This window comes from Malus domestica, chromosome 03 (assembly GCF_042453785.1).
Source record: "Malus domestica chromosome 03, GDT2T_hap1".
Taxonomy (NCBI): domain Eukaryota; kingdom Viridiplantae; phylum Streptophyta; class Magnoliopsida; order Rosales; family Rosaceae; genus Malus; species Malus domestica.
Genome location: NC_091663.1, coordinates 11,391,798 through 11,404,426, shown reverse-complemented (window position 1 = coordinate 11,404,426; position 12,629 = coordinate 11,391,798). Strand labels below are relative to the sequence as shown.

At 36.1% G+C, this 12,629-nt stretch overlaps 1 long non-coding RNA gene and 1 other non-coding gene across 2 annotated transcripts; both read left to right on the top strand.

The window, feature by feature from the left end:
* Positions 1-715: 715 nt before the first annotated feature.
* On the top strand, positions 716-6,904 carry LOC139194067 (uncharacterized). The gene is made up of 3 exons (XR_011578783.1): positions 716-947; positions 1,140-1,262; positions 6,574-6,904. It is a non-coding gene; the product is annotated as an uncharacterized lncRNA (long non-coding RNA).
* Positions 762-866, top strand: MIR172G (microRNA MIR172g). The gene has a single exon (NR_120922.1). It is a non-coding gene; the product is annotated as a microRNA MIR172g (primary transcript).
* Positions 6,905-12,629: the final 5,725 nt, after the last annotated feature.

Here is a 12,629-nt window from a genome sequence, read left to right as displayed (position 1 = left end):
AAGATTGTAAAAACTTGGAGAACCAATAGAGTCTAGGCTCACCAATGTTCCTTATATAAACCCTACTTTCTCTTTACCATCCGTGGTTCATAGCTTCCTAACTCTGATACTTCTCACGCGCACGCACAAGGGGCCAAACGCATAGGGTCTTCGCTATGGTGTTAGATCTCAAGCATATAAACGCTCTTTTTTCTGGTTTTTTTTTCTCTGCTTTTTCACAAATTTCGTATTCTGCTCGTTTTCTCTCTAATCCTAATGTTAATTTGTTCTAATTTTTCCCTCCTTTTCAACCTTATTTTCTGCTTTACACTGGATTCCAACGGGATTTTCTTCTGAATATAACCATTTCTGTGGCATCTGAAATGGATTTTTCTTTTTGTCTTTTATAAAAAATAAAATTGTGTTTTTGTGGGAATCGATCGATCCTTTGTAAAAACCTAAGCTATGTATCAAAACCTGTGAATTCTCCACAAAATTTTGCATCTGTACACTTTGTTTTTATTAAATAGTACCTTAAAAGAAGAATAGGGTTTTGTTTTGTTCATGGGTTAGATTCTTCTCGGGTACCCCTCTTTACGTTTTAGCCACTTGCAGCAGTCCACGTTAGCATATTGCTCGAGGACTTGTTCTATTCCTTCACTATTTTCTTCTTTGAATGTCCTCAATTTTTTTCTTTCTAAATATAATATTCTGTGTGTCATTTTCTTGTTAGAATTTACAGTATTTGACTCAAATGCATGGAGGAAATGTATAGATTGACAGTCGTTGTTTGCGGGTGTGGCATCATCAAGATTCACACATGCAATTAACTGATAAAGTTGTTTGAAAGTGAGAATCTTGATGATGCTGCATCGGCAATAAACCACTACAAAAGAGAGGAGAACTCCACAGTCAGTTTCACTTTTCTCACTTCAATGATTTGGTATGCTTTCTGTCTACTGTTTCAGGTAAGGGTTTTCTAAAAAATTTATTTTGCTTCTCTAGTTTTAGGAATTTCTTTATTTTTGTTAATGGTGCTCATATTTATATATATCATCAGTAGTATTTGTAGGTCTTATTTATGGCCTCATTAACTTGGCTCTGCTTAAATTTTTAGATCTGTGATTATTCTTCTGATAAAAGCTTGATTCGGGTACAAGGGTTACCTGAGCAAGTCTGTTTATGCAGAGAGAGATGGGACTTTGTCTATGGTACTGGGATTTGAAAGGAGAGTGTTGATCAGCCTTGACGATGCTGCAAAGCCTTTAAAGCATTTTGAAAAGGTAAATATTTTCAAACCATTTATTTATTTTTATTTTTCCTATTTTGTTAGGTTGGTTTTCAGATCCACCCATGGACTGTCCGAATATTTGGCCGTTCGGAATAGAATCCAAAAGCTGATTTCTAATGGTTTCCAAAAATAGGGAATACATTCCAATAACAAAGTTGTTGTTTGGTAGAATGGTTGCTAAAAAACAACAATCTTAAAAATGCAAAAAAAGAGTCCATCACTAGAACTCGCGATTCATTATTTTGAAAGGGAAGTGATTTCCACACTTTGTTTTGATCCTGATTTTTCTTAATTTTACACTTTGTTGCTTAATTTTGTCTCTTAATTCTTCTTTGATTTATTTAATTCAGTGGTTAGAAAAATATAGGGGAGTGCAACATGTGAAAAGAGTAGTATATAAATCTCTCCCCCTTTGAAAATACAAAAGCAAATTAATATTGTTAGATTTCAAAGTCGAGTTAAGGTCTCTTCAATGTAAAGATGCCTGTTATCAAACATGAAAACAGTACTCAAAGTTGTTACCAAATAAAATTTTAAAAGTTCTGAATACAATGGAAATCTTCAAATTGTATCCTCATCTTAAAATTTATTACTTTTGAATCGTGAACAAATAACAAGCTTGGTTTTTTCCTATCTTTCTATTGCTCAAAAATAGAAATGTGTGAAAGATGTTTTAGATCGACTCTGTGTATGGTTTTTTTCCTCACTTGTTTTAGGTGGTGGGTTGACGCTATTTGATTCAAAGAATTAATTGTTTTTAGAAAAATATTTCAAGAGGTTCGATCTCTAGCTGTGAAATCAGTAGATCATTGAAAATTAGAATCGGTTTGGGAACTTCGATATGCAAAATCTTGGTCGGAAATGGTCACACATTCTCTCTGCCATTTTTGTCTATGCCTATGCAATTGTTTGAGGACCAACCAAAGAGTGACTCGTCTTCCAACTTGGGACCCTTGAGATGTAACCTCACCCCCCTCTCATTCATCACTCCTCTCAAGGACATAATATTCAGTACTCCAACTATTTTCTCACTTCTTCAGTAATAGTAACATCCGATGCTTCAGTCATTTCAAGATCATAGAGATCTGTGTGCCTCTATCACTATCCATGATACTTTCACATCTTATTGGGTCTCAATTAGGCTACGTAATAAGTACCATCGTAACATGAAGATATAGATATATCTTCAGTCATATGCAAATATCTTCCGTACCTATATCTATGAATTTTATATTTTTTATGTTTTGATAATGAGGAAAACCTTATGAACCACCTCTGTCATCAGGTACATCATTTTCTGGTTAATCATGCATACATGTTATCTATATCGATCTCCAAACATGCATTGAATAAATTAGAGAGGTCCAAACTCAAGATTTCCAGTTATAACATAGTGAACTACAATGCTAGGACCACTGATTTCCAATTCTCACTGTTAAGGTAGGAGTTGATCTTCCCTTAATGCCAAATCGTAAAATTTCGGAATGGAAATATATTTAAATTAGATAATAAAGTATGAACTATGACCACCTGATCACTCTGGCTTATTTAGAGAACTTGCATATATAGCAAGTCTAGAATTTTAATGCATTTTCTTTCAACTATTTTCTCTCTTTCTTCCATTTCGTACAAAACGCATACTTTACATAGATTTCAACACTTTCTTTCTTACAATTACATATATATTAACCCCTCCTTCATTCACTTATTCTGCTCATGAACCTATATTATCATTACTTTCGATGTTTAATTAAGACTTGAATCTAGGCGTTGGTATTAATTTTTGCTTAAGATAATGAGTCATAATTAATTAATAATCATACGCATTCCAATTATTGACACAACTCCGGTCACTGCTCTTTCTTTTATTAGTGATTTTAATTGTCCATTACACGCATTCCAATTGTTGACACAACTCCGGTCACTGCTCTTTCTTTTATTTGTGATTTTAATTGTCCATTACACAATTTATTTATTTTTTAAAAATGCATGGAGCTGATGTACTTTAGCATCGTCTTCTATATATAGTTGATAGTTTATGGTTTATCCTGTGTGGTCATGATTTCATTTCAAACTTCTTACCCTTTATATTGGGATCTTTAGAGCATCCTCAACGAGGGGCTCTATATGAGGCTAGAAAAGTTGTGGATATAGCCTAATTTAGAGCTCCGAGGAATCTTAGGGGCTCTAAAAAAGAATCTATCCCAATAAGGGGCTATATATATTTCGGGCTCTATATAGGGCTATATATTTTATTATGTAGTGATTTGATTATGCGGTAAATTTATTATTGTCTTAACTTCTCTAAACTTGATTTTTGGACATGTTATCTTAAATTTTAATTTATGAACTTTTTAATCTAAAAATATTCAAATTCTGATAAAGTTAGATTTCATCAGTTATGCATCGTTGTAGGTTCTCTTATCTCAATCTCATCCGTTGGCTTGTTTCTATGAAATAAGACAAAATAAGATTTCGTTTCATAACAATCATTGGTTTTGATTATCTTTTTTCAATCTCATCTGTTGGTTTGTTTCTATGAGATCAAACAAGATAAGATTTCATTTCATAACCATTGGTTTATTTCTCTGATATGACACATTCTCCGAAATCAAACAAGATTTTCATTTCATAACAATAATTGGATTGGATTATCTTATCACAATTTAGTCATGTTATTTGTTTATATTTTCGGTTTAGGTCTCTAAACTACTAATGTTAAATTTCAGCAATTTTTTTTTTGGATTTTTCATTCTAGAAAATTAAACACGAAGCACAACATTTTTTTCTAATCAATAACACAAAAAATAATAGTTGTTTGTATATGTTTTCTTACTTAAACAACAAACAGTTGAAAATAAACTCTTAAAATCCTAAACAGTTGAAAAATAAACCCTTAAAATCATTTTTTGGAATTAAAAATGGGGCTAGATGTAGCCTAACTTCTTACTACCCAATGATTGAAGTTGCTAGCCTTTGTGGTGGATATAGCCCCATTTTCCGGCCAATTAGGGATGAAATTTTTCATTAAAGCTACAAATGTGGTAGCCTCAAGGAGAATAAAGCCCCCATTGAGGATGCTCTTATAGCTTACTATTGTGTTCTATATCATTCTAATTGTCCTTTGAGTGTGTCTCCTGACCTCTATACTTCTTATTTATACTTCAGCTATGAATCATGCATGTACTATATCCCATATACGTGCTTTATTCTCTGCTTGACTAGAAGTGTGTTTGGAAGTCTTTTTAAAATAACGGTTAACGCGTTTAATGAAAGTACTTACAGTTACCAGTTTTTAGTAAAAATGCAAGTAAATCTTGAAAAATCACTTAAAATGCTTCATGCAAGAAGCACCATCTAATATGTACTTCAAGTGCTTTTAGAACCCAAAAGCACTTTCACTACAAGGGTTTTAGTCATTCTAAAACAATTAAGTTATATTTATAGATGCTTGGGTAAAATAAAAAATAAAATAAAATAAACTCTCAAATGTGTGTCTGTAGATGCTCTAAACAATTAAGTTATATATATATATATATATATATCTGTTGTTATATAGAGAAATATGTGGTGTCACCTTTCTACAACACTTATCACGTGATGAGTTTTGTAGATACAAAGAATATTTATATAACCTATTGTGGAAAATGTACTATATGTGAAGTCAAGAAGTAAGATCTCTAAAAGATATATGCATGAGATCAAAAAACTAAAATGGTGTTAAAAAAAAGGCACCGTCATGTATATCTACTGTGTTAAAAAAAAATTTGGGCAAAAATCTCGTCTTCGATTAATTTTTATTTTCTGGAAAATTATCTAACCTTTATCTTTGCTAGGCTGCTAGCGAATATAGGGACTGATAGGCAATTTTCTTTGAGATCGTGATCATCTTTAGAAGCGATTTGAAGGCGCTCTTTTCTCATACATTCTATGTTGGTATATTGTGTTTATGATCATAAAAAATAAAAAATAAAAAAACATTTTTGTTTTAGTTCTTGATGTTATTTATTTCTCTATTTTAAGTGGATCGAAAAACTAATAAATTTTGGGCATGTTTGGTGTATTTTATCTTTATTCGATCTCTTTATTTTCTATGAGAACTAGAGAGATGATACAAGATTTAAACAACAACTGAATAAAAAAACTTGAGAGATGTTGCAAGGTTCATATGAAAGGTAAACAAATTAGCATTTAGAAGGATTTCAAAAGACTTTCTAAGTGGTAGATTTTATAGGATTTGTAGAATTCAAATGCACTTTTGAGGATTGTGATGGATTTCGTTTGTGGAACTTGATGAATTTTTAGAGAATTTTATTCATAAATTTTGATGGATTTTGGAAGATTTTCTAGTCATTTATCTCAATAATTTGATTTTGGAAATAATAAAACATAAAAGAAAAACTGTGTCCCTTCCCCATCCTCCCTACCCAATAACCACCATATCCCCTCCCTCCTATGCCCTTGTCACACCATCACGTCCCCAGAATCCACCTCTCCATCTCTCTTTCTCTCCCGTAAATGAGAAAAAAAAAAAATGGGATATCAATTTATTTTGTTGACAGCAGACAAATGAAAATTTGGTCCCTGATGAGTGTGATTAAAATACGTTTGATAAAAAAAAATGGGGTTGCAGATAATGATAGGGAGCCCCATAACAGTAGAATGCAGTCATGTCTTACACATATGGTGCTTTAATTAGGTAGGTCGAATGATTCTGGATCGTAAAGGAAAGTTATGAAGGACACGGGTGTGAACAACAGAGTTCATGAATTCATTGCAGAGGAATCCAATAAAATCTTTGGGAAAGGGTGAAATTGTTTAGTGTCTTTGGTACGTATACTGTTTATCCTTAAATCTATCAAAATTCACAACTCAAACGAAATTCCATAAAATTTGTAAGCTTCTGAAATATATCTAGATTTGCATGTATACTTGCTAAATATCTATTAAAATTTCAGTTTACATATAAATTTACATTAATTTAAAAAAAAAATTAAAATCTTGATTGACTACCTTATAATTCTTAAAATCCTACTGAATCTGAATTTCTTTTTTCTTTCTTCTTATAAATCTTAATTTGACTACTCTCTAAGTTAGTACATATATATTATAGCACATATATATTATGCTTGAAACTCTGATATTATAATTCATTTCTATTAGAAATTTAGTTTATAAGTTGATTAATCTTACAATTACAATATTAGTTATATGTAGGTGTATATATATATATATATGTGTATATGTATTTTTTCTGTATGAGATTAAAATCAAATTTTACAGATTTACAGTACGTGTTTCAGGGAGGAAAGGGCCCAAACGAGGCAGTAGTGGTCTCCCTGGTCGTACATGGTGGTCCAACTGATGCCACCGGGTGGGTGTTAATGTGGCAGACATGCAAGTGAAGGACCATTTTGGGTCGCATGCATGAGATCTCCTTGGACAACAAAATCCAATAATATTTTTACCCAAGACAGTGAATTTATGTTCCAAATGTTCAGCTTCCTTTCACACAGAAAAAAAAAATAAAGAAAAAAGGAAAGGGAGTTTTAACGAAAAGCTCACGGTACTGTTCACTTTAACGAAAAACCACATTTTTACACTAAAAAGTCAAATATAGTACTATTCAATTTACCATTTATTTTGTCCTTATCGTTAAAACTCAAAGTTTTCAAGTCATTTTCATTAATTTTCTTAAGAAAATATGTTGTACGATTTAGGAGGAAACAAAAACTAAGGTGGACAACAAAACATCTAAATAATACATGAAAGAACGCCTGCATTTTAATCCTATTTTAACCTTCAACTTAAATGCAGAAAAGCAAAAACTTAACGAACAAAAAAAGTACATAGTTGTGGTCCAAGATGCAGCGTGGTGGATCCAGGAAATAATATTAGGGGGATCAGTAAAAATCACGCATGCGTTATTCTCTGAAATCATCATTTCATTTACTTTGCATTTTTTGATAGTTTTTTACTTGGTTCTTTTTTTCTGCCTACAATTGTAATCACAACCGACAAACAAGCTAGAGGTAAATAATATGAGGACTAGACTGTAAAGGAGCAACACCTCTGTAATGCATTTTACAAGCAGTTGAAGGGCATATATGAAGGGCAACTCCAACCTTTAAAGGGGCAGCATCCAAGTCATCCATAGATATTCACCGAAGTTCGAAAGGTCACCACTCAAGTTATCCCTGGACATTCATTGAAGTTCAGGGGGTCAGCCCCCCTGCCCCTCAATGCATCCACCCCTGAGCACAAGCACACACCACTTTCCCCTCCCTACCCACCAATTACTTGGTTCTCTTAGAATTTTTGTCAAACAACTTACCCTCGTGATAGTTGCACTCAAGTTGTACCTCCATGGAAATTCTAGAACATCATAAGTAGCAAACGAGCAAGTAGGCCTAATAACCTTCACTTGCACAGTCGACTCTCACTCTTATTCTTTCTCTATTCTCCTTTTCCACTTCTTTGTATTTAAAGGGCCGATGTAGTTAGAGAGGGCACCTCTCATCACCACTTGGCCATATTTATATACATGATGAGTTCATGAGCATAGGGTTCCTTCAATAACAATGATATAAACGCGTGGGCAGATCCGCCATTAATCACTCTGTTGATGCACAAAACCGGAGGTCTTGGAACAACGTAAATCCGACTGTGAATCTGCAAGAAAGCAAATAACACAAGATGTATCGTGGTTCACCCCAAGGTTTGGGCTACGTCCACACTGATATTGTATTTCTAAGAAGATTGTGAGGGAGAAAGCCTCTGTAATATGAGAGGGTGAGAGGGCTTTAGGCCTAAGAGTTGGCCTCCTCTAATTGTGAGGGTGATGAGTCCTTTTATAGAATAAAGGCTCCTCACTTATTACATATTTGCCCCTTCCTTTATTACATAATTATATTTAAGTCCCCCGAGTATTTGTACGAGATCTAAATACGGAGGCCCTAAGTATGGTATAAATAGTAGTCCCCCAAGTTTTCAGTCAAGAGAGTTTTTTGGCTGGAGACTTGAAATTCAGTCCATGTGTGGGCCGAAGTAACTAGTTGTTGTCTTGAACTGATGCTCGATATGAGGCGGTGCTAAATATGATGCTCAACTAGAAGTAGCACATGCTGCGAGGCTATTCAGTTCGTGGCTTATGTTGCCTTGGTTGGCTCGGCTTGTAGCGTTGAAGGTGAGGGAGTCCCTTTTATAGAATAAGGGCTCGCTCCTCAATACATGAATAACGGGCTAGAGTTGATACTCTCTAATGATGGTGAGGGAGTCCCTTTTATAGACTAAGGGCTCGCTCCTCAATACATAAATAATGGGCTAGAGTTGATGCTCTCTAATGATGGTGAGGGAGTCCCTTTTATAGACTAAGGGCTAGCTCCTCAATACATGAATAATGGGCTAGAGTTGATGCTCTCTAATGATGGTGAGAGAGTCCCTTTTATAGGATAAGGGCTCACTCCTCAATACATAAATAATGGGCTAAGTCCCCCGAGTATTTTTCATGAGGCCCAATTAAGGCCCAATATATGGTACATAATGTAATCCCCCAAGTCTTCGGTCAATAAAGTCTGTTGGCTGGAGACTTCAAATTGAATCCATGTATGGGCCGAAGTGGCGGTTGTTCGGAGGTGGTATTTGTATACCCTGCATTGAAGCTTTGTAAGTGAAGCTTTGCAAGTGAAGTTTTTGAAGCTAGAGCTTTGTAAATGAAGCTTTTGAAGCTAGAGCTTTTGTAAATGAAGCTTTTTCATTTACAAAAGCTCTGTAAATGAAGCTTTTGAAGCTAGAGCTCTATAAATAAAGCTTTTGAAGCTAGAGCTCTGTAGATTAAGCTTTTAAAGCTAGACCTCTGTAGATGAAGCGTTTGAAGCTAAAACTCTATAAATGAAGCTTTCAAAGCTAGAGCTCTGTAAATAAAGCTTTTGAAGCTAGAGCTCTGTAAGTGAAGCTTTCGAAGATAGAGCTTTTGTAAATGAAGCTTTTGAAGCTGATTGACATAAGTGATGCTCATGAATGTTGACATAAGTGATGCTCATGAATGTTGACATGAGTGATGCTCATGAATGTTGACATGAATGATGGTCATGAATGTTTATGTATGATTGACATGAGTGATGCTCATGAATGTTTATGTATGATTGACATGAGTAATGCTCATGTATAATTTTGAAGTACTAGACGTACTTTTGATCACCTAATTGGTGGTAATAGCAGTGGGGTGCCGAATAATTTTTTGTAGTACTGGGCGTACTTTTGGTCACCTGGTTGGTGATAATAGCGACAGGGTGCCGAATAATTTTTTGTAGTACTGGACGTACTTTTGATCACCTGGTTGGTGCTATTTTAGGGTTATGGGCCTTCGCCCTTCACACAACATTCCAGCCCATTTATTTTGTGCTTTGCCGTTTTTTTTTATTACCCTCTGATGGGGTTATACAGATGTCTCCGGAAGATACGAAAAATAAATTACATCATTCAAAAATAAATAAAGTAAATCACATCATTCTGGTGGGATGCTTATTCCTTGTTTTTGTTTTTCTACTTTGCTTTTGCTTTTCCCACTCCATTTCTTTCTCTTTTTCTCTTTTCCTTTTGTTTTCCACTGCATCTCTGTCTCTGTCTCTTGGTGAAACTGGAGGGCTAACTCCACTTGCTTTTCTTGGACAGCCTGGTCGTGCCCATCCATTCTCACTTCTCTTTTTTCTTTTTCTTTTTTCTTTTTCTTTTTTCTTTTTTCTTTTTTCCTTTTGCTTTCCACGGCGAGCAGCTTCGGCACTTGGATCTGCAACTTGGTGACGATGAACCGAGACGAATTTTTTGGTGGGTCACGACTCACTCCAATGCTAGCCCGCTTTCACCTTGATAATGATGATGATGATGATGCCCACCCCATCCGAGTTGGGTTTGACTGGTTACTACCGTTAAGGCTGAGGTGAACAGGAGAAAAGTAATCTCAGTCCCTAGGGTTCAAGACATTACTAGAAGAGGGCTACGCCTGCATCCACGCCTCCATCTTCCCTGCCTCACTCTCATATGGCCTAAGTATTTGAATGATGTGCTTCATGATGGATCGTGGTGGTGACCACCTTTGTTATGTCCAGTTCCCTCAGAGATTTGAGGGTATCGACCCTCAAGACCGATATGCCAATCACAACACTGTTTTCTTTTATATGAATATGAGAGCTCTTGATGGACTTCAGGGCCCAGTTTATGTTAGAACTGGATGTCTCTTTCGTAGAGTTGCTCTTTATGGTTTTGACCCACCTCAGTCAAAAGACACTCACCCTGGTTGTTGCAGTTGCTGCTTAGAGTGAATCTTCGGCTTATGTAGAGGCAGTCACCGCCGTTAACAGAGGCCACGACAAGGTTGAGGGCGGGGCAAAATGTGTCTGAGGAGAAGAGTCAGCTCCGGAAGCAATAGTAGAATCACATTCCCTCAATATACTTCTCCAATCTCCTACACGACAGGAATCTATACATTTTTTTTAGGTACTTCTCTACTGCCTGCAATTTCTGTAACTCAGCTGGATCTGGCTGCAGCCTTGGAAAAGAAAGGAAGATTTTCCCAGATGGGTATATATTCCCAATGGGCAAAACACTTGGCGGCGGAGAGCTCATGGAGCTCTGACCCGAGTGTATATGCGGGTGTGTAGAACCCGAATCGGATCTTATATTACCCGATTTGAAACGGTGGGTGTTTCCGGCGGATCTAATGCTTTCGACGGCAGTGGGACTGCTCTCGCTAGAGCTGGATAACTCACAAAAGTGGTTGTTAGTGGCTGAATCGACCCTTCTGGCAACTTGGTTGGGCCCATTTCGGCCGGAAACCGATCCTGAGGAGCTGGAGCTACTGCTTGTAGCAATGGCGATGCCACCACTCTGGTGAGTCCGAAGAGGTGAAACGGGCGAACCTAGATCGAGTTCTTGAAAATCGGGCTTGTTGGCTTTGCAACTCAGCTAGTCACGGAATCGATCACTGAGCGAGTCGAGGCCGAGCTGCTCCGAAATGGGCTTCACAGAATCGTCGTCTTCCTCAGCAATGTATGGGTGTGAAGCTGCTATGAGAAGAAGAAGAACAGTGAAGCTTTGCAGAAACAGACGCAAAAAACTCTAAAAGCAGCATAAGGAGAATAAGAGGTTCTGATGAAGACATTAAGGGGTAAAGAGAGACAAGCGAAGGGAAAGAGAAACCGAGATAGGGATCTCGTGATATAAATGAAGGAAGCAAAGAATGAATGTGAATGTCGTCCTTAGAGCGAGAGATATCTGAGAATTGTGAAGCTTGTTCGTAGTTGTTGCCGTGACAGGGAGCTGGAGCGGAAGACATGTGTTTTGTAGTGACTGTGCAGGTGTTGGGTTTTTGGTTTCTGCAGATTCACGGTGGAGGTGAAAAATGAAAGAGAACCGACACAACTTTTCGTATCGATTCCCACAAACGGCGCCAAATGTTGATGCACAAAACCGGAGGTATTGGAACAACGTAAATCTAACCGTGAATCTGCAAAAAAGTAAATAACACAAGATGTATCGTAGTTCACCCCAAGGTTTGGGCTACATCCACACTGATATTGTATTTCTGAGAAGATTGTGAGGGAGAAAGCCTCTGTAATATGAGAGGAGATGTGAGAGGGTAAGAGGGCTTTAGGCTTAAGAGTTGGCCTCCTCTAATTGTGAGGGTGAGGAGTCCTTTTATAGAATAAGGGCTCCTCACTTATTACATATTTGCCCATTCCTTTATTACATAATTACATTTAAGTCCCCGAGTATTTGTACGAGATCTAAATACGGAGGCCCTAAGTATGGTATAAACACACTCCATTTTTTTTTTCTAGGTAACTCGGGAGAAACCCTTACAAACATGTCGGCTTTATCAAGTCTAGTATATGAATTTGTATGGGGCAACCTGGTAACTCTACTTTGAAGTTCATGCATTTCTCCATGTAAACTACTCTCCAACTATATATATGATTGGTTTGATATTGAGTTTTGTCTTAACCATTAAATAAAGTTGTTTGAATGCTTTTGATTAAGATTTAACGTTTTGAAGTCTTTTTTGTTAGTTTTCTTAAAGAAAACAATCATAAAAACAGAAAAGGATACCGTCTTTTTTGTTAGTTTTCTTAAAGAAAACAATCATAAAAACAGAAAAGGATACCAAACGTAAACACAAATTAACCCAAAAAATAACTAACCTAAACCCAAGCAGCAAGACGAGAGGCAACGAGAAAAAGGACAACCCAGTTCGTAGTTGTACTTATTTGTTTGCATGGTACTCCACCATTGTTTCTTAAATGGTTTGGTTTTTTGTGCAGATGGAGATGGGAAAAAATGTATATATAAGATTTTGATTTTA